The following is a 24,116-nucleotide window of genomic DNA, read 5'->3' as shown; positions in this document are numbered from 1 at the left end:
AGCCTCACACATCAAATGAAGAAAGCAGAATGGTTCAAAAAAAAACCTAACAAAAATTGCTTCATATACAAAACATATTTAAATCACAAATGATAACACAGCATTAAAGTAAGTTTTTAGAGTAAAATTAATCATACATTAATTGGATCAAAAAGAGCATGAATAGCAATCATAGCCATAGATGATTATTAAAAAATTAAAATTTATGAAATTAAAAATAGACTTGGTTAAGAAGATAAGCAGGGAAAGAATATTAAACAATATAAAACAATGCAGAAAAACAATGCCATGTAGAAAACTTTACCAACATCCAGCACTTTGGTCTCAGACTGATACTACATAGGACCTCTCAGAACTACCATTGTCTCTGATGAGCAACTTTTAGTTGAGGGCAAGCTTTTCTTAGAACTTTCTGGGTGTTTCCTCAAGCTCTGTCTCCCTCTTTCTGTCTCCCCATCTCCCTTTCACCTTATACATTTGTCCTTTTCTTCACCTCTCAGTAAATAATGGAAGAAACAGAGGTGGTACTTTATATAATCACACACAAATGTTTACATCTAATTTACATGTGGGAAATGCTCAAGGGAGTCCCCTGATCTCCACTGGTTCCTGCAATTCCACTTGATCAAATTTGTTTGACCATCGATATGTGCCTTACCCTTTTTGTTGTGTTCTGTGACACATGAATGCATAACCAGGGGTTCCTGTTGTTCTCTTGGACTACATGAGGGCACAGAGTAAAGATGGGCAGAAAGGACTGGCCACTGACCCACAAAAAAATGTCCATCAAGGCAACTCAAAAAGAAACAAATTCCACTTTCTTTTCTTTCCAATGTTTCACTTGGTACTCTGACAGCTCTCCTTATGATTTTGGTTGGTTCCCGGAAGAAGTAATAAGCGAAGGTTCTACTTTCTTCCTTGGTAATAGCTATGGCAGCTATTCAGTGTAAGAGGAAATTATGAATTTATCTAGATGATCCTGAGTCCGTATCTCAAGTCCCTGACTAATTTTTCAAACATTGGTTTTATTTTTGTTTTAGACACAGATAACTGAATAGTAGCCCTAAAGTTAATGTTTCTATCTTTGGCAGGTAAGTCATGAGTTCTAGAGATCCAGTTCAGAGTCCTTTAAGGTTCTAGATGGGTTGCTCATTGGAAAGTATTTCCTGTAGCCACACCCTTCTCAAAGATGACTCAGGACAGGAGGACAATCTATGCAACCCTGACTTGCCAAAAGATACAGCCCTTCACTGGGTTGCTACTCAGATTGTGCAAACTTAGATGAAAGTGAAACCTTTTCAGTAATCCCAAATATCTACTTTAAGTTTTTCCTACCTACTAAGAGAGCATAATAAGAGACATGAGCTGTTGCGTGGTTTATATTTTTGTCAATGCATGCTTCTGAGTCTGTTTCTGTTTTAAGCATTGGAGGTAAAGGAAATAAATAGCTGCTCTCTATCAGATTACTAATTTATACATTGAGTGTCTTCTCTAAAAGGGACTCTATTAATTTCTTTTGGAGAGACTCTGGCTATGAATCAAACCAAAGCTTTAATGTATTTTGCCCAGAGGTGTTAAGCAATAATGATTCAGAGAACCTGAGAAAATTCCCTCTACCCAGACAAGCTAAACCTCCAAGACTCCACTGAAGTCCTAATTTGTTGGAGAGAAGCATCAAATCTCTGCCACTACAATGCTCTTCATTCACACTACCAATGTAGGACACACACATCAAAGGTACTTGGCATTATGGAAAGATTTGCTTGCATTAACATCAGAGGTGCTGGGTCTGAATCCTGGTTCTAGTTTTTGTTTGACATGGCATAAATAATTCTATCTTGGGGGAAGGGGAGACATAAGGAGAGCAATGGGGAAGGGGAAGAAACAGAGACAAAAAAAGAAAGTCTACCCTTGTTAATTCATGACCTAGACACAATGTTTTTTTTTTTTTTTTTTTTGCTTTTTGGAGGGGTGAAGGTAGGGAAATTGGTGTTAAGTGACTTGTCCAAGATCACACTTCTAGTTTTGTGTTAAGTGTCTGAGACTGCATTTGGACTCAGGTTTTCATGACTCCAGGGCCAGTGCTCTATTAACTGGGCCACCTAGCTGCCCCATGGTCATAATTTTTAAGTAGATTAAGTTTGTTCTCTCTCTCTCTCTCTCTCTCTCTCTCTCTCTCTCTCTGTCTCTCTGTCTCTCTCTGTCTCTCTGTCTCTCTCTGTCTCTCTCTCTCTCTCTGTCTCTCTCTTCCTTCTTTCTGCACCCCTTTTTCTTTCCCCATTCCATTAGTTACTCACTGCCTTCACCCTCCCCTCTGGCTTCTCAGTATCTCTTTTCCATTTTTTTCCCTTACCTGCAAACAAGGTCATTGTCTAACTATTTACCACAATTTCCTCACCCCCACCTCTGCTATTCAAGTCCTAAAATCATTCCTTCTGGACCTTGGAGATGATGGGATAATGGGATGGGCTAGCTTAAAGTATAACTTAATACATCACAACATGTAAATATCTGATGATGTCTTAAGTGTTTTCCTAATACAATCACATTGTAACTTGAAACTTTAATGGTTTTAACCCAAAGTAATGAATGTTAAAGGCAAAAGTAGTCAATAAAACAATGATAATATAGAAGGATATTTGGAACTGAGAGGTAGGCCTTTGGAATCCAAAATCATCTACCTATGCATGAGGCTGACAGACAGGAGAATAAGTATGTTCCTGATTCATTATCCAAATGAAGAACTTAATTTTTCATCTTTTTTTCCAGCTATTATTGTGCCCCAGTCTTTGTCTTCAGTTGTTCACATTGCCCTCACATGACCATTAGATAGAGGTATTGTTCTCAGCTACAAATTAAGATTCCAGGCATAATCACATCTGCATGCACAATAACTAAATTGTCTCTTGATTAGCATACAGAGAGAACAAACTCGACTCATAACTCAAACATACTTTACCCTGGCTTTCCATTATGGCTGCTGCTTTATTATTTTCCATTAAAATGTGTAATATACCCCATTCACAACTATTTGAGTATGGTCCCTTAATGAGGATTCTAAAGAGAATGTAATATAGCAAGCAAGATTACTGGAAGGAAAAGAATTAATTTATGAAAAGCTTAAGTATCGGGTATGGATTTATAAGAACTGCTATATTATGCAAATTCAAAGGAAATGTCAAGGAAAAACATGTTTACAAAGTTCCAGATTTTTGGAATCAAAAAGACTAACCCCAAGAATGTTAGCTTATGATCACTTCAATATGAAAATTTAGTTTTATAGACAAGAAAAAATTTCTCAATTTGATTTTTCTGTATGTACTGATAGCTAGTGACCTAATTACCCTTGATATCTAATGCAGATTCATAAAATACTGTATGTGTCCTTTATTCTCCAGAGATTTTTGCTCGAAATAATCTCCATTAATTGTGATGTCAAGGGATAATTTAATTTTTAACATGGATCAAAAGACTCACAAGTAAAAAAAACTTAGAGTTAGATTGTGGCACAATCGGTTAGTGCTTTTGGCTGTTAACTGAAAGGTTGGTGGTTTGAGCCTACCCAGAGACAGATTGCTTAAGTGGTATCTTCGGGTCGGCTAGGTGGCACAGTGAATAGAACACCAACTTTTCAGTCAGGAGGCCCTGAGTTCAAATCTGACCTCAGACACTTGACACACTTTGTAGCCATGTGACTGGGCAAATCACTTAACCCCAACTTCCCTCAAAAAAAAAAAAGCAAAAAAAAAGTTAAACTTAATTGCACAGTGTTAATTATTTGACATAAATTAATACAATAAATAATTAATTCAAGCAACATAAATACTAATAAGTGATCTGACTCGATTTATTAGCCTGCTTGGATAATATTATACATGACTCTAGAGGAGCCTAGGATGCTTCTATGGCAAGTGTACACGGTAATACTTGCTGTATAAGAAAATTCTGAGCTAGTTGCCATGCCAGGATTAATGCCATCTTTGGCCCTTTTGGCATCGACACAATTATGATTGTAGTTCATCAAAAGTCACATCAAATTTCTAGCAAGTAAGCAATAAAATACTTCATTATAAATATAACACTTATAAACACTTACCTCACAACAATAAAATTAACTTTGTACTTAATATTCAGATGGAGGTATTTTCACCTATAAATTACTATTCAAGAAATAATCGTATGTGTAAACTCAATGACTAAATTTGTCTTTTATTAGTGTTGGAGCTGAGGCTTGACCCATGGTCTTATTTTTCTAAATCCAGTATCCTTCCCACTACACTGCAGAAGGCTTTCATTTGAGTAAATGAAGTGGGGGGATCTTAGCTTCCATTGGGGAGCAGCCCTTCTTGAGTTGATGACAGCTTATCTTTAACTAAATTTCAGAATTTTAGTATTAGAGTATCTTGTCATAATTCTAGTTCTTGATATTTTAGTGCTGCTACTTGGGCTATATATGTTATGATTTGGGTTACAGGATTTACAGATGGGAAAAACTGAGATATCATCTAATTCAATTTCTTTATTTTTTTAAAAGCAATTGGGGTTAAGTAACTTGTATCATCTAATTCAATATCTTTTTTTTTGAAGCAATTGGGGTTAAGTAACTTGCTCAAGTTTACATGGCCAGGTGTTTCTGGGTGGGTGCTAAGTGTCTGAGCCCGGATTTGATCCCAGGTCATCCTGACTCTGGGGATGGTGCTCTTATTCACTGTGCAACCTGGCCGCCCAATTTTTTTTTTCAACCCAGAGGGGTTAAATTTATTTAGGTTAACAAAATAAAAGCTGGAATTTGAATCTATGTCTTTTGACTTCAGAGTACTCTTCCTTTATCTGGCTTATCTCTCTCTTCATATTTATTTGAATGCTTTGCTTGTAATCCTCTCCTAGAGTGCCTGCATCTTCAATTTTGCTGACTCACTATCAATATAGATTTGGTTTGCCTTGGAATGAAAATGTGAACATTCTAGCTTCTACATTGACTTTTTCCACCCAGGAAGCAATGTTTGCCTTTTGGAAACTACCTGATTATCTTCTTTAGAGGACCAATTTTGTGTCTATTGTGACATCGAAATATTAGGTGTCTGTATCTCTGTGAATTTCTGTTAATGTCCTTCTTTACTTATAAAATTATTACCTAGAATATTTCATACCTACTGCTGGGGTAGGGGGGATAGCTATAACTAGAGGATATGTAGTATGGAATACTCAAAATCCCACAGGTATATGAGATGCATCTTAAGTGCTTCAGTTTTAATCTGGGACCAAAGGGACATTCGGTTATGTTATGAAGATAAAGTAAAAGTAGATGACTATTGTATTTAAGGGAGCATAAGGCATTTTAACTTTAGCTAGATGATATGATAGGAACTTCAGCAACTACCCAGCCCATGCTAGGTAATTTTCTTTAATACATATTTCCCATTACATGTGTACTAGTCATGGTATTTCTGGAAAAACACATTATTCCTTTCCCTTGAGAATATACTATAGGGGATAAAATCACTATTAGCAATTCACATTTATCAAAAAATAATGAGTTTATACACAGGTGTTCCAAAAGTCTTAGTGCAATTTGATTTGTATTAAGTTCTGGTAAATGCATTAAAATGCAGGATTCACATTTATATACTATAAAGAGCTTTACTCATAACAAAACTGTGAGATTCTGCAAGTACTATCACACCTATTTGCATATAGGGAAACCATAGATCAGAAACATTAAGTGATTTGTCTAAGATAACACAGCTAATAAATGTTAGACATCAGATGTGAATCAAGATCTTTAGACTCCTAAACCAAACCACTTGACACTATATGCTATTGATGTTATGTTGATTAATTTATCCAGTTACTGTACAGATTTGTGGGAGTAGAATTAGAAAAATGAGTGTTAGAAGCAGGGAACCAGGCAAAGTAATTGTAGGACAAAAGACACAAGGTCTTTATTGATCTGGATTCTTGGGAGCTCAGGCTGTTCAGTCACTAAATGGAGAAAAAATTTGTCACCTTGAGCATGGGTTTAGAATGCATCATGGTTGTGTGTGTGTGTGTGTGTGTGTGTGTGTGTGTGTGTGTGTTTATGATCAATAAGTTCAGTGACCAATGGATAAGTTTTTTTTTTGATGTAGGAAGGTAAGACTCTTAACATGACATGAACCAGGACATTTTCTATACTTTAATCTTGATCTTGAATCCAAATATACCTTGGTTAAGGTTTATTTTTAGAAATGAATAAAGAAATAAAAGACTGAAAATCCCAATATGATTCCTCTGTCATTCACCCATAAATTGCCCAGGGAATCCCAGATCAAATTTCTAATATCTAGTAATGAAAATTAAATATCACTTGAAAGACCTAGGATTGTTTTATCCTAGGTATATAGGTTGGGGCTGATTCAGATCAGTCCGATATTGCTGGTCCAAAACTAGAAGGAAATGAGACACTTACAAAACATCTGTCCAAATGTTTCTATAATCACATAGATTTAGGAATTCTCTCAAATGACAGAGACTGAAACCTGTTCATGAAGTATAACCTTTATCCACATCCTAACAAAAGGTTCTGACAGGGGTCTATCTAATATATGGGAATCCTGATTTTTCCCAACGTTGTTAGGGTGCCACTAAAACACTCTGGTCCCTGTCTATAGTCACTGTTGTCACATGAGTAATATATCTCTTTCTGCCATACAAGTCTTCGATGACACTCTTTACCTAGCTTTTCTTTGGAGTTGCTCATTTTGTAAATGTTATATCCAACTCACATATTGTAGGCACCACATAAAGTTTCTACTGCCTTCTATATGATGACATCAGTTCTTTGGATGCAGTGATATTCTAGGTCCCGTGATCATACAATACTTTTTAAGAAAAAAATCTTTCCACTGAAAGGATGATAATATGGGTCTTTATTCTTATGAAAAGATTGGGGTTAATAAAAGCACTTTGCAATTTGCCAAAAGTAGTGTCTCTCACTCTTCTCCTTTTCAACTCTGGTCCCAACTCATTTTCCATCTTCCCAGATGAGCTACATCCTCTGGTTCTGAAAAAAGAAAATTGTCAGATTGGATTACTGAAGTACTGTCAGTGATGGTTGAAAGATCATAGAAAATAGGAGAGATCACGATATTGGAGAAGGTCAAATGTCACCTCAATCATTTAAGAAGAAAAGAGAACAGTGTGTTCAAACTATAGGCCAATGAGTTTGGTTTTAGTTTTCCTAGGGAAAATCTAGAATGGATCACTAAAGACATGATAAGTAAACATTCAGAAAGGGAAGCATTGACTACCATAAGCCAGTATAGCTAAATTAAGAAAGAGGTCACAGGAAGTCAAATAGACTCATTTCCTTTGTTAACGTGATTATAAAACTATGTTCAGATATTTGAAGGGCTTGAGGCAGAGAGATCTGACTTGTGCTATCTTCCTCTGGCAGCAGACAAAGCTGAAAACTGAAAAAAAGACCAACTTAGATATGGATGTATGGTGGGGAGGAGTGTGGGGTACTTCAAAAATTAATTAGAACTGTCCAAAAGAGAAAGGAGTTACTTAGCAAAAGTGGTTAGTTTCCCCCTTTTGAATATATTCAAGCATATCTTAGATGACCACATGCTGAATATGTTATAATGAGGATTTCTTTCATATATGGTAAGACTAAATGATTCATGATATTCATCTCTCCAGTTTGGTAATTGTGCAATATGGTAATAAATACACATAGTGTTTGATCAGCTCCATAGGATATCCACTTAAATGCATTTTGAAATCTGGTCAACAGACAAAAAGAAGAAAATAAATTAGGAAGAGAAATATGCCTATGGTGTTAAATAACAACAATAAGAGAGTAACAGAGGGGCCAGTAAAAGATTTCTCTCTAAAACTAAGATGAAAGTGGCGATATTGGAGGAACATGCCTAAAATACCACAGATTAAACTTTGCAACATCATGAATATATGTGAATCAATATTTTCTCTGGGATAAAACTGCAGAAAGACTGGGAGCGCAAAATTACAGAAATTTGAATTAACATTAAACCTCATGCAGAAGGTAGGAAATGAGTTGAGTGTTAAAAGAAAGTCAGCAAAGGAAAAGGTTAAAAAAAAGTGAGAGCAATCCAGTCATGGAAGATATGAGATTATGAGCTTTATGAGGACAAGAACTATCTTTTTCATAATTTTGTATCCATTGTTCTTGGCATATAGTGGCCAGTTATTCAATGTTGGTTGATTGATTGGGCAACCACTGAAAAAGCATAGGGATAGGGGAGAAATAATGTAAAGGAAGAAATGTGATGGTTTATTACCTAATCAAGTAAATAGTAAACAATGAAGATCTGTTGAACCCACATTTTTTCTGCATGATCAAAGTCAATAAATACAACAAAACCTTTTAAAAGTACATCTCATCATACAAAACATGGAGGAAGAAGGGTACAAAATGGAAAAGAAGAAAGGATATTCGCTAGTAACATGTATAGAGGGTTTTTTTTTTTGGTACTCTGATGTCTCTACAAAAGGTGTAAAGGTCTGCTACTCTTAAATGCTGATAAACATGTTTATGACAGTGACACTGATGGATATTGCATTAAAGTAAATTTGGTACAACTGATCCCAAAATTAAAAAAATAGAATGGTGGCATGTAGTGGTAGGCCAGCACCACTACAAATAGTCAGCAAAATGAGGTTGATGCTGAGAATAAAGGGATGTGTTATTATCTTTTGTCTTTAGTTACCACAAGAAGGCAAGGTCACCTACACTAACCAGAAAGACTACTGTCTCAATTGATGGATGTGCTGTAGTAAGGATAGCATTCTTAGCTAGAGTATGGACTGAAGTTATTAGCAACAGAAGCAAGCATTTATTAAGCTCTTATCATAAATCAGGTTTTTTTAAGATATATAGAAAAGAGGGGTGGCTAGGTGGCACAGTGAATAGAGTACCAGCCCTGTAGTCAGGAGGACTTGAGTTCAAATCTAGATCCTGACACTTAACACAAAAACTAGCCATGTCACCTTGGGAAAGTCACTTATCACCAATTGCCCTCCAAAAAGCAAAAAAAAAAAAAGATATATAGAAAAGAAAAAAAATCAAAATAAATCAAAGAAAAAAAGCATGGTTCTTTCTATCAAGGAGTTAATATTCTAAATGTTGACAGAGAATCTAAAGAACTTGGTATATACAAAGGTTTATATACACTCTAAATGGGAAGTTAGTCATGAGGAATTAGGAAAAATTATTTTACAGTTTGGTTGCCTGAAAAAGTTCATCAGCATTGTATGTCAATTTCATGATGGCATGCTCGCCAGCTTCTGCATGAAACAAGACTGTTGTGCTTGCTCCCATGCTTTTTAGCATGATGTTTTCAGTCATGTTGTCAAATACTTTCAATGAGAACAAACAGGGCATCAAGGTCAGCTACCTCACTGATGGCAAATTCTTCAATTTGAAAAGTCTACAAGCCAAGGCTCACGTGGAGGGAGTGTTTTGCGGGATTTTCTGTTTGCAGATGATTCTGCACTCAGGGCAGCCTCTGAAGCTTAGATGCAACAAAGTATGAATCAATTCTCTGATACTTTTGCAAATTTTGGCCTAACAACACCAAGAAAACGCGGAGCTCCATCAGTCACCACCATACAATACATATGTGGAACCATCAATTACATCAATTACAGCAAATTAAGAAGTTTTAAATGCTGTGGATAAGTTCACTTACCTTGGTAGTATACTTTCCAGGGATGTACACATTGATAATGAGGTTGACTCATACAGAGTCAGACAGAGCTAGCTCAGTTTGAAAGGCTCTGAAGGAAAATATGGAAGAGAAGAGGAATTAGATTGACTACTAAATCAAAGGTCTACAGAGATGTTGTGCTTTTCTCATTGTTGTATGCCTGTGAAACCTGGACAGTCTACCAGTGCCTTGCCAAGAAACTGTATTGCTTCCATTTGAATTGTTTTTGGAAGATTCTGAAGATCATTTGGCAGGATGAGGTACCAGATACTGAGGTCTTTACTTGAACTAAACTGCCAAGCATTCAAACTGTACTTTACAGAGCACAACCCTGATGGACTGGCCAAATTGTTCGAATGCAAAACATACACTTGCCAAAAAGACTATTTCATGGAGAATTCACACAGGGCAAGTATTCACATGCTGGTCAGAAGAAGCAATACAAGGATACTCTCAAGGGTTCTCTCAAGGACTCTGGAAACAATTATGTGGCATGGGAGACACCGGCACAGGACTGCTCAGTATGGGGTGCCCACGTCAGACAAGGAACTGTGCTGTATGTGCAAAGCAGAATTGAAAGAGCCCAAAGGAAACACAGGATGTGCAAATTTAGAGTACCCATACCAAATGCTCATACAGACTATTTGTGCCCAACCTGTAGTAGAGCATTCCAAGCTCATATTACTCTGATCAGTCACAACTGGACACACTGAAACTTGACTTTAGCATAATGATGTCATTTTGGTACTCTTCAAGAGCGAAGGACAACAGCCAACTTACACTGTAACAATGAGGTAATGCCAGAGAAAAGACACTAGCATTGGAGCCTCTTGTAGAAGATGGGAATTGAAATTAATCTGAAAGAAAGCCTAGGAAAATAAGAGGTAAAGGTGACAAGGGAGACATGAGAGAGAGCCAGTGGAAAAAACACATGGTAGGAAATTGAAGTATTAGGTGTGAACAACAACAGCATGAAGACCAGCATCATGGTAAGGATAAGTAGAGAGGAAAAGGAGAAAATGGTCAAGTTACAAAAGTCTTGAAAAACCAAACGTATGTAATAGTTAATCCTGGAGGTCATAGGGAGCCATTGAAATTCATTGAGATGCTTAATTTCATATTGTACCAATACCGCAAGGAAACAAAATTGGAAACAGATCTCTCTGGGTTTAGGCAAGTACTTCATGTTGTTTCTTGTCAATGGTGCTCTCAATTCCAAATTTCCAATGTTTAGGACAATCAAAAACTTAACTTCAGGGAATCAAGATGGCAGAGTAGAAGCCGGACCTGCCTGCTGCTCCGGCTTCCACCTTTCCCAATACATATAACAAGGGGATTCTAAACAAACTTTGGAGCTGCAGAACACAAAGAAGCTAACCTCCCACTGAAGACAGCCCGGCAGGCCGGCAGGAATCGGCCACCCCAGTGCTCTGGGAGCCAAGCTCAGCACCACACCAAGGCTTTAGCCCCAGGGAGGGACTGACCAGCCACCTGCTGGAAGGACTCCAGATCAGCAGCAGCTGTGGCCATTTCCAGATTTATCAACACATAGATGCAAAGGACAGCGTGAGACGGCAATGCAGTCTGGACTTTGGGACCCAATAAGTGGGAGTGCGTGGCTTTTGCCTGCAGGGCAAGAAGCCACTGAGATACCTGCACAGCCAGCCAGTGCCATGTGGCAGCTTCAGCTCTTGGCCTGTAGACAGTAGGGGGACCAAGCAACAGTCTGAGGGGTAATCGCTATTGCTTTAACCTGCTTGGATCTGGATTGCAGTCTAGGGTGGAGGTCCTGGGGTTTGTGTCCAGCTTGCCAGACTGTGTGGAGACCTCGGAGAGGGCACCCAACTAATACCTCTGGCAGCTGAGAAAACACCACGATTTGGGACAAAAGCTCCCCTGTCTGGTGGCAGAGGCCTTCTGTGGCAAAAAGCCCAGGAGTCAAGTGACTGAGGGGCGACATGAGTAGCCAAAGGAAACAAAGCAGACAGAAGATTCCAACATTACACTCCTATTTTGGGGATAAGAAGGAGCAAGGCATGGAACAGGAGGAAGACAGTGAAGTCAGAACTCCTGCACCAAAAGCTTCTAAGGAAAATGTGAGCTGGTTACAGGCCATAGAGGACCTTAAGAAGCAGATAAGAGAAGTGGAGGAAAAATTGGGAAGAGAAATGAGAACAGTGCAAGAAAATTACAAAATGACAGTCAACAGCCTGACTGAGGAAAATAACACCTTAAAAAACAGACTAACTCAAATCACAAAAGAGGCTCAAAAAGGCAATGAGGAGAAGAATGCCTTACAAAGCCGAATTTGCCAGATGGAAAAAAGAATCTCAAAAGCTCAGTGAGGAGAATCATTGCTTCAGAATTAGATTGGAGCAAATGGAAGCTGACAACTTTATGAGAAATCAAGATGCTATTAAACAGATCCAAACAAATGAAAAAATAGAAGCCAATGTGAAATATCACATGGGAAAAACCTCTGACCTGGAAATTAGATCCAGGAGAGAGAATTTAAAAATTATTGGACTACCTAAAAGCTATGATCAAAATAAGAACCTAGAAATCATCCTCCAGGAAGTTCTCAAAGAAAATTTCCTGATATTTTAGAACAAGATGGCAAAATAGAGGTTGAAAGAATCTACTGATCACCTCCTGAAAAAGATCCCCAAAAGAAAACTCCTAGGAATAGTATAGCCAGGTTCCAGAATTCCCAGATTAAGGAGAGAATATTACAAGTAGCCAGGAAGAAACAATTTGAATATTCTGGAAAGGCAGTCAGGATAACCCAGGATCTGGCAGCTTTTACACTGAGGAATCAGAGGGCTTGGAATATGATATTCCGGAGGTCAAACAAGCTGGGATTAAAACCAAGTGTCACCTACCCAGCAAAACTGAGTATTATGTGTCAGGGGAAAATATGGTCATTCAGTGGAATAGAGGACTTTCAAGCATTCTTGCTGACAAAACCAGAGTTGAGTAGAAAATTTGACATTCAGATACAAGAAGCAAGAGAAGCATGAGAAGGTAAACAGGGAAAAGAAAGCATAAGGAACTTATCAAAGTTGAACTATTAACATCCCTACAGGGAAAAACAATAATTATAACTGATGAAACTTTTCTCTGTAGTTGAAGGGAATAAAAATATACATATATATATATATAGTATTCATATATATACATATATATATATGAGGGTATATGGGCATATGAATACATATGTGAATGTGTGTATATATGTTTACTGGTATACCTAAATAGAGGGCAAAGGACCAATTTAACAGGAAGGGATGATACTTAAAAGGTGAAATTAAGAGGTGAGAGAGAATATAATGAGAGGAGATGGGGGAGACAGAATGGGGCAAACTATCTCATAGAGAAGAGGCAAGGGAAAATGGTTACAATGGAGAAGAATAGCAAGGCAAAAGGGAATGGGTCAACCTTATTCTCACTGAATTTGGCTCGGGGAGGGAATGAAATACCCACTAAATAGGGCATCTCACCCTACATGAGAGTAGGGGGAAGGGAATGAGAGGGGGGATGATGAAAGGGAGGGCAGGCTGGGAGGGAGGGAAGGTGAGAGCACCCACTTTTGAAAAGGCATGGGATCAAAGTAGAGAATAGAACAAGTGGGAGGTGGGATAGGAGGGAGGGAAATATAGTCAGTGTTTTAGAATATATGTACTTATTGTTTTGTATTAGCCATACATGTCCAGCCTATCCTGAACTGTTTATCTTCCCAGTAAGGGTGGGAGGTGAGGGAAGAAGGGAATGAATCTGCAATTCAAAGTTTTAAAATCAAATACTCAAATATATATATATATATATATATATATATATACATATATGTGTGTGTGTGTATACTATTATTAATACTATTTTAAATGTAATTGGGAGATAAGATATACAGGCACTGGGGCATAGAGATCCACTGGAAAAGTCGAAAGGGGTATGGGAGAAAATATGGGAGAGAGCAGATTGGAGAAGGGGATATCCTTTGGGATTGCTATTTTGTGGTGGTAGGTGGAGGAAAAACAGGGAGAAAATTTGTAACTCAAAATCTGGCCTAAATGAATGATGTAAATCAGAAGTTAATAAAGTATTAAAAAAAAGTAACTTCACGCTCAAACAAGCTTAGAATAGATATGTTAAGGTCTGAAATTGAGGAGTTTCAAAATCTGAAGAAAAAAAAAAGGAGGGGGAATAAGAGGTCACTACAAATATTCTCTTGGTGCTAACTTCAGCAATTAAACCAAATAACAAAATGAACGAGAAACCAGCATTGATGTCTCAAATGATTTTAAAAAGATGCCCATACTGAGACTGCAAATCCAAAAAGGCCCCTTTGTAATTTGATGGCACAAATCCGATGTGCAAACCAATTATCCTAAAACCACATAATTTTACAAAATGTAGTATCTGCAATAACCATGACAAATAAATATATTTTCCTCTGATTTTCTTTTTTTATCAGAAAGCATAAAAACAATTCTGACCTGTTTCATATCTGACACATAACCATGGTAGAAGTAATTTAAGAGAGCTGTTGAATATCTGAAAAAAAATGAAGGGGGAAGGGGCATTGGATGATCTTATCAGCATTTTTCTGGCATACACACTAGCAATTTTGAATGTCATTCTATCCAGTTAAGGAAAACCTGCATGAGTTATTCAGTCAATAATCATTTATTAGGTACATGGAACCTAGAGGTGGCTGGGGTGGGGCGGGAGAAGAACAGCATGTCAGTAATCTACAATTTTAAGTTTAAGATGATAGAAGTAGTTAAGATAGGGCAAAGAACAAAATAAATAATTCGACATCAGTCCAAATCTTTAACATGGATTGAGAATTACAGAAACCAAAGACAAGGAAGACTTCCCAAGAAGGAGGATTTGGGAAATCTCTGGTCATCCATACCATAACAATGAGTTAGACACAATAATAAAAAAAGTTAGGTGGATAAAAAAGCAAATAAAATGCTTTTGTTCTGTGCATATAATGCATGACATAAAAGTTATGTGAAGGGAGATGACTGAAAAACTTCTCTGAAAAAAAAAAAAAAAACCTGGAAAGCAGTTGGGACAGATACCAGCCAAAACTATTGACTCAAATGTTTCACATTGGCATGCTAATTTAACATACTTTACTAATTTCTTTTCAGACATAGATTAATCTCTCTTAACAGGAGGCATGCATCACTCCCTTTCCCTTTAGCATAGGCTTAGTTGCAATTCTGGTCAAGCACAAAGAAGCTTGGTGTTGGCCTGCTTCTAGGCATATGTGATTGTAGGACTTTTCTGTCCAAATTCTTCTGAGCATGTGCAAATATCCTGATTGTTTCCTGCTGAACATGGAGAGTTCAGGGGTTAAGACTGTGTGGTGACAAAGTATTTGTTGACTCTTGCGTCAGAACATCTTGTATATATTATGTTCTAGTGAAGAAAATTGACATGAGTTGCTGGGAAGGGAAGGAAAACTGGTTGATACACACACCACACACACACACACACACAGAGCTGCCATGTTTGTAAAGACATGGCTTCTCTATTTCTTTTGTGTTTTTTTCTTTTTCATTTTAGACAATTCAAATATTCTGTGAAAAAAAAATGGCCAACTGATTGTGGAGAGTGGGAGTAGAATATGTATTAAATATCACTTCCAATTGGAGTCAAAAATAGCAGCAGTAGCAGTCTACTTTGGTAAGGCACCATTTAAATAATGTAGTAAACTATTTCACATAGCCAAGTAGTGACTTGATCCGTCAGCCAAGACATCATACTCTGAAGAAACTAGCCTGATTCCTTATCCCAGATGAACTTGTCTTTTACTCTAGTTCCAAGAAATTGTTCTCCGATCTCTGTTTTGCGTGGTTTGTTCTTTTCAGTTTCAGGTGCCTGGGGTTGAATCTGGTAGTTTGAGTTATGATTTTCCTTCTTGAAGGAAGAAAAGGACTGCTAGGTATAGGAATCTTAGCATATCCCTCAGCCCCATACATAACTTACTTTTGTGACCCCACTGGGGTGTTCCTCCAACTATAATGGATGGGCACCTGGAGACTTAAACCCTTTTAACCACTAGTACTTGGATCAACTTTTGCAAAGTACTATCAAAAGCTATAATCACAAATATAGAAATGTCCCTCTAATATATGGGATGCATAATCCTTCTACTCCCCTTATGTCACCCCAGTCTCTGAGTAGGGGAATGGAATTAGGTTCACAGATTAGCTCAGTTTCTATAAAGCATAAAATCGGATTTTCATGTTTAAAGCTTCCCTTGGGAACCCTGACACCCTGGCTTCTCCTAGTTTCCCTGCTAGTGTAGTTGGCTGCACCATTCTGCTTTCAATCCTGGCTCCAAAATGTCGAGGAAAAACTATCAGCTTAGACCACAGGCACCTGAAACTGAGCAGAATAAACACAGAACAAAGACCTGACATCAATTTGTTGGGGTTAAGGTAAAAGATTCATGGTGCCCCACATTATGGATAAATTATGATTTTCATCATTTAGGGGCAGAAAGAAATAACACATAGGAAAGAAAGAGATTGGGCAGTTTTAAAGACTCAGACTATTCTGTCTATACAGTCAATCAAAAGAGGTCCATTTCTACTCATGGTGGTAGAAAAAGGAAAGATACAGAGAGTCTCTATGTCAAATGATCCAGGCTTACAGAGGGAAAACCCTCTTAAACCAATTTTATCAATCCTTCAAAGACTAACAATGTATACACCTTTCATGAGGTCTTCTTAGAGTATTCAGAATCTCCCCAATCTCCCTTTCTTCTAAAGTCCTATAGCCTGATGGTACATAGCACTTAAACATCTAATTATATATTGTATTTTTTATTTGTCTTGCTCTTTTCTATCTAAAAACATCTAAGCCTCCTGAGGCCAGGAACCAATAATTCATACTTATTATGTAAACACCATACTTGAATATTGAGGAATGGATTGGGCAAGAAAATGAAATGATAGTAATATGTAACTGAAATTCAAGTGGGAGTCAACTAGGGGGATATTTAGAATGGCTTTATTGCCATTATTAAGTCTTTCTGTAAATGATAATTTATTATTTTTCAAAGTGATGGGCTTTCCATTTAAAATCTCCAATTTACAATAATAAGTTTAAAAAAGTATTTCTAAAGTTCAGAAACCTAAATTTCTCCAAATTTTTTAATGTCAGACTACTTTCCTTCATGTGCAAAGATAATATTGCCCACATTCAGGACATGACATGACCTGGACTTCCTTTTTCCCTGATAGCAGTAGTCCAGGGATAGCTCTGACTTATCTTTTATCCTTATTGTCCTTGGGACCAGTCATTTTCATAATTGAGATTTCAATTACAGTCAATATAGAATATAAGTTGTCTTTTTTTTAAAGCAATCGGGGTTAAGTCACTTGCTCAAAGTCACAGGGCCAGTTATTTCTGGGTGTGGTGCTAATTTGATCCCCAGGTCATTCTGACACTGGAGCTGGTGCTCTTACTGGATGTGCTACATGGCCACCCCTAGAATATAAGTTTTTCTTGAGTAAAAGTTAATTAGTCATTGTGGGAAATGAACCTATATAGCTCAATCCAAAAGATTCAACCAAACTAAGATTAGTTGCGACTTTTTAAAAAAATTATTTTTGTGTAACACCAAATAAAAGCAATGAATAGCTCTGTTTTATTTATGATTACTTTATTTTGACACATAAAAGTATTTAGAGTTGTGAAGTCCTATTAAAATAAAAGAAACTTTTGGAATTGGCTCAACTTCAGAAAGATCTTTTCTCTAACATCCTGTGGTGACTCTCAAATCAATCATTCTTTTCATACATATTTAAGTACATAAGGAAAGAAAGATGAATATTAATGTAAAAACACCATAGCCTAAGTGGATTTGTTACAGAGACAGCAAAATATAATAGAAGGAAACCTTGGTTCTAATCTTATCTCTGACATCTACTTGACCAAGAATAAGTCACTTTTATTGTTTGAAGCTCAGGATCTTCACCTGCAAAATGAAATGATAATCCTTTGACTATGTACCTCATAGTACTATCATGAGAAAAGTGCTTTCTCAAATTTGATATTGTATTATTCCTACTATTCAGATCCAGTGGATTTGAGGGATAAAGAGAAAAAAAACATGGCTTGGAGGTGTGGTTTGGGAGCGAAGGGAGACACTGGCATTTGACACTGGCATTATTCAAGCAGGGGTGAGAATTCAGAAAGACATTTTAATTTTTCAATTGAGCCAGGATATACTGACAAACAGGAGCTTTCTGGATTCCTGTCAGATCAGAGATGTTTATCTGTCGCTAAACCAGTCAGCACACTGAAATGCACACCTATTAGGTGTCAATTAAGTTGTCCGTTTAAATGACTTGACACTAAACAAGTAACAAACTTGCTGATCTGCTCATATTTGAGCTGTTAGATCAGACACAACCACATTTAAAAAGCTTCATAAACCACGTTTGAAACCTAAAGGATGAAGCCTGATTCCCCATATCCAAGAGTCTGGGGGAATATCTGGGAACCCCCCGCAGACTAATGGTACTACCCCAAGCCCAACCCAGTCCCCAAAGTCAATATCCAAGGGAGGGATTCCTTTATGGACCTGAGGAGGTAACTCTTTATGTATATGCTACAGTCCTTGCTTTCTCAATAGCCAAAGCTATCGAAGATCAAAAAAAAAAAAAAAGAAGAAGAAGAAAGTCTTTGGCATCATAAGATTGTCCAACACAAGAAATGGAAATGAAAATTGCACCTAAAATGTATTAGCATTGACCTTGCTACTATGTCCCAAGTACCATTTACCTGCAGTGATGGAGATTTTGATTCCCATGTATAAAAGTTTGAAGTAGAAAATAAGCCTAACGACTGGTAAACTACTTAGAAATTTATTTTAACTGTAGCCAACAGTATTCCCAACACCACTCTGTTCTCTACTTTCCTCCAGGCTCTTTATCTGGAGTCAAGGAACCTTTTTTTGGAAAAATTATTTTGATATCATAATGCAACATGATTTTGTGATTCCATAAATATTATTTTATGCATTTAACAACTTTATTTTGAGCAGAGGTCCATAGGGTTGACCAGACTCTAAAAGTGGACCATGACATACAAAAATCTTAGGAGACCTTATTCTAGCTATAGGACTTTGAAAATTGAAAAGAATCACACACATATACTGTTTCATAATTTTATTATGAATTTTGGCTTGTATCTTTGTCCCTGCCTGGAATTTTATTACAGGAAAATCTTCAAAAATGTTTCAGGTATAACTTGCGTCGAATTTCTCTTCATGACCCACGAGGAAACAAAATCACATTAACTTTAATGCATTTTTACTGCAGTATATAGAAAAATAACCAAACATAATACCGAGACTCCCCCCAGGCAACTATTTGCTTCTCAGATAAAAAGAGTCAGCAATCACACCTATAACTTCTTTGTAGCTGACCCAATTGATAGCTTGAGTTGACATCGTTTTTCTCTTCACAGGGGAATTTTTAAGAGTGGTATGTCTTAACGCTCCCCAAAGGAGTCAATGTCCCCCAAAATCATTGACAGCAAAGTGCTACCACTCATCTCCACTACTGTTCTCTTCCCTTTCAGTATCATGGTTTTAAAAAAGTCCAAATGTACAATCTCAGGGCATTCAGCCTCTAACCAATTCAAAGGATCAGAAAATCATGAATTTAGGACTGTGACGAATATTACCCTTTTGTTTTTGTTTTGTTTTGCTTTGTTTTTGCAGGTAAGTGAAAAGAGACTCAGAGAAATTGTTTGATTTACTCAAGATCACACAGGTAACAAGTTTCAGAAGTAGGATTTGAACCCATAGCTGGGCACTCTAGAGGCACCAATCTTTCCACTCTTCTAGAAACAGCTCCAGGTATTCTCTCCTTTATGGAGGAACTTAAACCTTCCCACTGGGTCTTGTTCAAATGACATCACCACCGAGGGACTTACTTCTGGGATCAAGAACCCCACTGCCCACACTTAACGATTTCCTAAGACTAAATGACACAAGTCAGATATCTCTTTTACCTCCTACTTTACTGGGTCCTCACTGCAGGACCACGTCTAGCCCTATATCTATCATCTTTTAATTCCCAGGGCCTCCCTCAGGATAGATAAGATATACTGCCTCTTAAAAAGAGTACCATTCTTCCCGCAACTCTTTATCTGCAAGGTATGATACCTTGTTGGCTCATAGAATACTATTTGAAGACCTCCCAGTAGGCTGAACCTCAAAGGAGGAGCTCAAACAATCTCATCCCAAATCATCCTCAAAAAACTTCTCTGTAATCACTTATATTCTGTAGAGTATCTACTCCAAAGTAGTAATTCCTCAAAGGTTAGCATGCTACCTGAAACCTACTGCTAATGTACAAACTCTGTTCTAGATATTTAAGTAGACACTTTCTCACTTGTAACCACTTCAATCTTAACCCCTCCACCTTTAAATTCCACTGTAATTCTGCATGCCACTTTCCCTGGGGCCTCTGCATTTCTCACTTCATAATTTAATTTCCTTCCATATTAAACCTCTCCCTTCCTCACTCCTTCTATCTTCTAGCCCTCACTGAAAGCAGACTTCCTTCTGATGATATCGCTTCCTTCTCCATCTTTTCTTGTACCAGTTACATTTTTTCTCATCCTCCTCTAACCTCACTCACCGTTGTCTATGCGATTTCCAGACTATCCTAAATTAACCTAAGGAAACAGCTTTTCCCTTTTTTTACATTAATAGTATCTAAATTTATCACCCAACCTAGATTCTCCCCTGTGATTCAGACAATCCAGGCTTTAACTCTTGGTTACTGTAAAAAGTGACATAGGGAGTTCCTTTTTCAGGAAAGGAGACCCTTACCTTAAAAGACAGTTGTATCTTTCTCTCATGTTGTTCTTAGTGGTCTCATACACTATCACTGACAGCATCAACCTTGTGATCCAGACTGTCTTTTGTGAAATATTCCCTTGATGTGATACTTTATGACATATCATCTCCACTTATCTCTCTCAGTTGGCTATGCTATAAGAGGGCACAATTACCGGTAGAAATGAGAGAAATAGTTAGAAAAGAGCCTACTTAATAAAGTAATGGCATGTAATATTATTATCATTTGTTAATAATAATAATAATAATATGGGTAGGTAGGTGGTAAAGTGGATACAGTGTCAACCCTGGAATGAAGAGGCTCTGGGTTCAAATGTGGCCTCTGACACTTAATGGCTTTGCAAGTCACTTAATTCTATTTGCCTCAATTCCTTATATGCAAAAATATGTTAGCAAAGGAAATGGGGAATCACTCCAGTATCCAAAGAAATGGGGTCATGGAGAGTCAGATACAAGTGAAATGTCTTAATAGCAACAACAATCATAACAACAATGATGAAAATGTAGTAATAAGAGGGAGGGTTTATAATTCCCCTTACAAGACACTAGTGAGGCTGGTGGTACATAATGGTAGTGATAGGTAGGATTCTTATGCCACTTTATGGTTTGCCAGGCTCTTTATATACCTTAGCTCTTTTGATCTTCGTGATAACTCTACAAAGTAGGTGCTATCATTTTCCCCATTTTACAATGAGGACACTAGAGCACATAGAGGATCAGTAAATCACGCAGGGTTACACAGTTAGGAAGTAGCTGAGGCATGATTCAAACTCAGATATTTCTCAGTCCCAAGCCTGAGAAATCTATTTACTGTGCCCTTTAACTCCCTCTTTAGTTGCTTCATTGTACAGATAAGGCAAATGAAGTTTAATGAGGTCAAGTACTTTGTTGGGGGTCCTATAGAGAGGTTGTAGAGCCTGAAAATGAATTCAGGTTTCTACTGAAACCAAGTCCAGCCTCCTTTCCATAAAATAAATTAATCTTTTAATTTTTTATATTACTATTTTTTTGTTATTTTCCAACTGTAGCTAATTTTTTTTTCTGTTTTCCTCTGGAAACTAAACAAACAAAAGGAGAAGTAAACATGCTAGAGTTTACAGAATATCCTAGAGTCACAGAACATCAGGGAGTCACAGAACCTGGATTTGAGCCCCAAGTCTCTCACTTAAAAGCTATATGACTTTGGAAAAGTTATTTAACGTCTCTGGACTCCACTTTATTTCATTATAAAATGACTGTGTTGGACCACACTATGTTTAAAGTCTCTTCCAGGACTAAATCTATGATCCTATGAAAAAAGACAGCAGTTGTTAATACTGAGGAGTGAAGAAACACCCTGATTAGTGTGCCATGTAAAATCATTCCTAGCATATGCTATCAATTTGCATTTATTACTACTGTCATATTTTTATGGAGACTCTCCCATGAATTCACTTTAGCATGTGCTACAAGGCACACATGACATCTTTTCATTCCCCCAGCTGACAAATAGTACTTAATAGGGTACGTCCACTGGTGACAAGTGTTCCCTAGGTGTTTCTGGAAAACTCCTGAGATATTCCTCATGGGAGCTACAAAAGCAATAGTAAAATAGGTTACTGTAAGGCAAAATTTTGCTTAGGCAAAATTAACTTCCTTCTGGAGTCATTAATGCTATGTTAGCATTTTGATATATTTAAAATACTTTTTCAACATTTGCTTTTTACTTCCATTAACTTTATCTTTTAAAAATGGAATTATTGTTCATTTGATTCATATTATCTTTGAAAATGAAAGGGTCAAATGACTTGCCCAGAGTCTCTCAGCTAGTTTGCATTGGCCAGAATATGACGGCTTTCCTGATGCTAGTCTCAGCTTCCTTTCCACTCTACCCTTTTTAAAACGGGTTTGTACATTATAGCTGTTTATTGATGTTTATTCATCCACTCATAAATGAGTACAGTTAAGTATTAGCAAGACTTAGGTTAAAGTTCACCTTTGATACACCCTGTCTGTGTGACCCTTAAACCAATCAATCAACTTCTTAGTGTCCCTAGGCAACTGTCTCAGACTATCTACAAAGCCCAGATACTTTTTTGGACAGAATTTTCTGACACATTCATAGATCCTGAAAAAAAAGTGAATTATTTATTATTAACTAATAATTATTTATTATTTAATAATACATTATGTCCCTGCCTTCAGTACATCCTTATTCTGAAGCTTATTTGTGTTTTGGAGATGACACTGGATTTGACAAGGCTATCCTAATGGAGTACAATATCTGTCATAGCTTTCACAGCTTGAAGGTTGGGGATTCAGATCTACCATCAGACAATGTCATCCAGTGACCAGCTTGGCTACATATACGTCCCCAGGCACATCATCAGAGAGCTGACTGCCAGATACATAGTAAATTATTGTCATTTTTGTCATCATTTGCCGTAGTACTCCACAAAATGCCTCTCCTAAGATATAGTGGAAGAAATTATCCATCCATGAAGCATTTACATAAATTATAGCCTGAAAGGATTTTTCCTTGACTCTTGTATATGCCTTAAGGAAATAAAAAAAAAAGTCCATAAGTATAGAGTGGTATAGCTAAATTGTTTACCTGAAAAAAAGATCTGGAGATTTTAGTAGACTTGCCTCAACATGAGTCAATTATGTGAAATGACCCCCCACCCAAAAGCAAAAACAAACAAAACACACTAATCTAAACTTCAAGCGCATAAAAAAATGCAAGAAGCCTGTGACGAGGATTGCAAGCATTGATGACAGCTAATAAGAGAAGTGAGTCTCCATATGCAGACACAATTGGTACATTTTTGATGCCTTTTTTCAGTTGTGTCCAACTCTTCCTGATTCTAGTTGTGGTTTTCTTGGCAAAGGTACAGGAACAAGCTTAGTATTCCCTACTCCCACACATTGTACAGAGAAGTAAAGTCAGGAAAACAGAGTTAAGTGACGTTCCCAGCTATTAAGTGTTGGAGACTGGATTTGAACTCAGTAAGATAAGTCTTGGCAGCTCCAAGTCCAGCACTCTATTTGCTGAGCCATCTAGTTACTTATGATTAGAAAGACAAAAACCATGAATCATATGTAAGTACTATATGTAATATATATATATATATATACATATATATATATATATATGAAGTATAAGTAAGCACATGTTCCTTCTTTGATGTCAGGGTCAATTTTGTACATTATATTATATCCCTAGCATATTACAGTATCTTGCATTAAAAAAAAAATCATCCTTTCTGTGATTTCATCCATGTACCGTGTTTCCCCTATAATAAGACACTGTCTTATTATATTTTTGGACAGAAAAACACCAGAGGGTTTATTTTCAGAGGAGGGATTATTTTAATGAACATTGACAGCAATTTTAATAAACAGGTAAATGTGAACAAAAAAATGTACCTTTATTCAATAATGAATTCAATAAAGAACAGGATGCCGCGCTCCGAGCTGCATCCAATCAGAGCTGCAGCAGTGAGCGC

General features: G+C 37.1%; 1 long non-coding RNA gene across 1 annotated transcript in view; it reads right to left on the bottom strand.

The window, feature by feature from the left end:
• Positions 1–6,896: 6,896 nt before the first annotated feature.
• Positions 6,897–24,116, bottom strand: part of LOC138167024 (uncharacterized) — an 87,579-nt gene continuing 70,359 nt past the window's right edge. Inside the window, exons 3-4 of the long non-coding RNA XR_011169797.1 lie at positions 9,714–9,801; positions 6,897–7,042 (exon numbers count right to left, since the gene is read on the bottom strand). This is a non-coding gene — a long non-coding RNA (uncharacterized lncRNA). The remainder of the gene's footprint in view (positions 7,043–9,713; positions 9,802–24,116) is intronic.

This window comes from Petaurus breviceps, unplaced genomic scaffold (assembly GCF_028583685.1).
Source record: "Petaurus breviceps papuanus isolate PSGF00001 unplaced genomic scaffold, PetGlider_PUasm1.0 126, whole genome shotgun sequence".
In the NCBI taxonomy this organism is placed as follows: domain Eukaryota; kingdom Metazoa; phylum Chordata; class Mammalia; order Diprotodontia; family Petauridae; genus Petaurus; species Petaurus breviceps.
The sequence above is the reverse complement of the archived record's forward strand: the minus strand, read 5'-3'. Positions and strand labels throughout refer to the sequence as shown.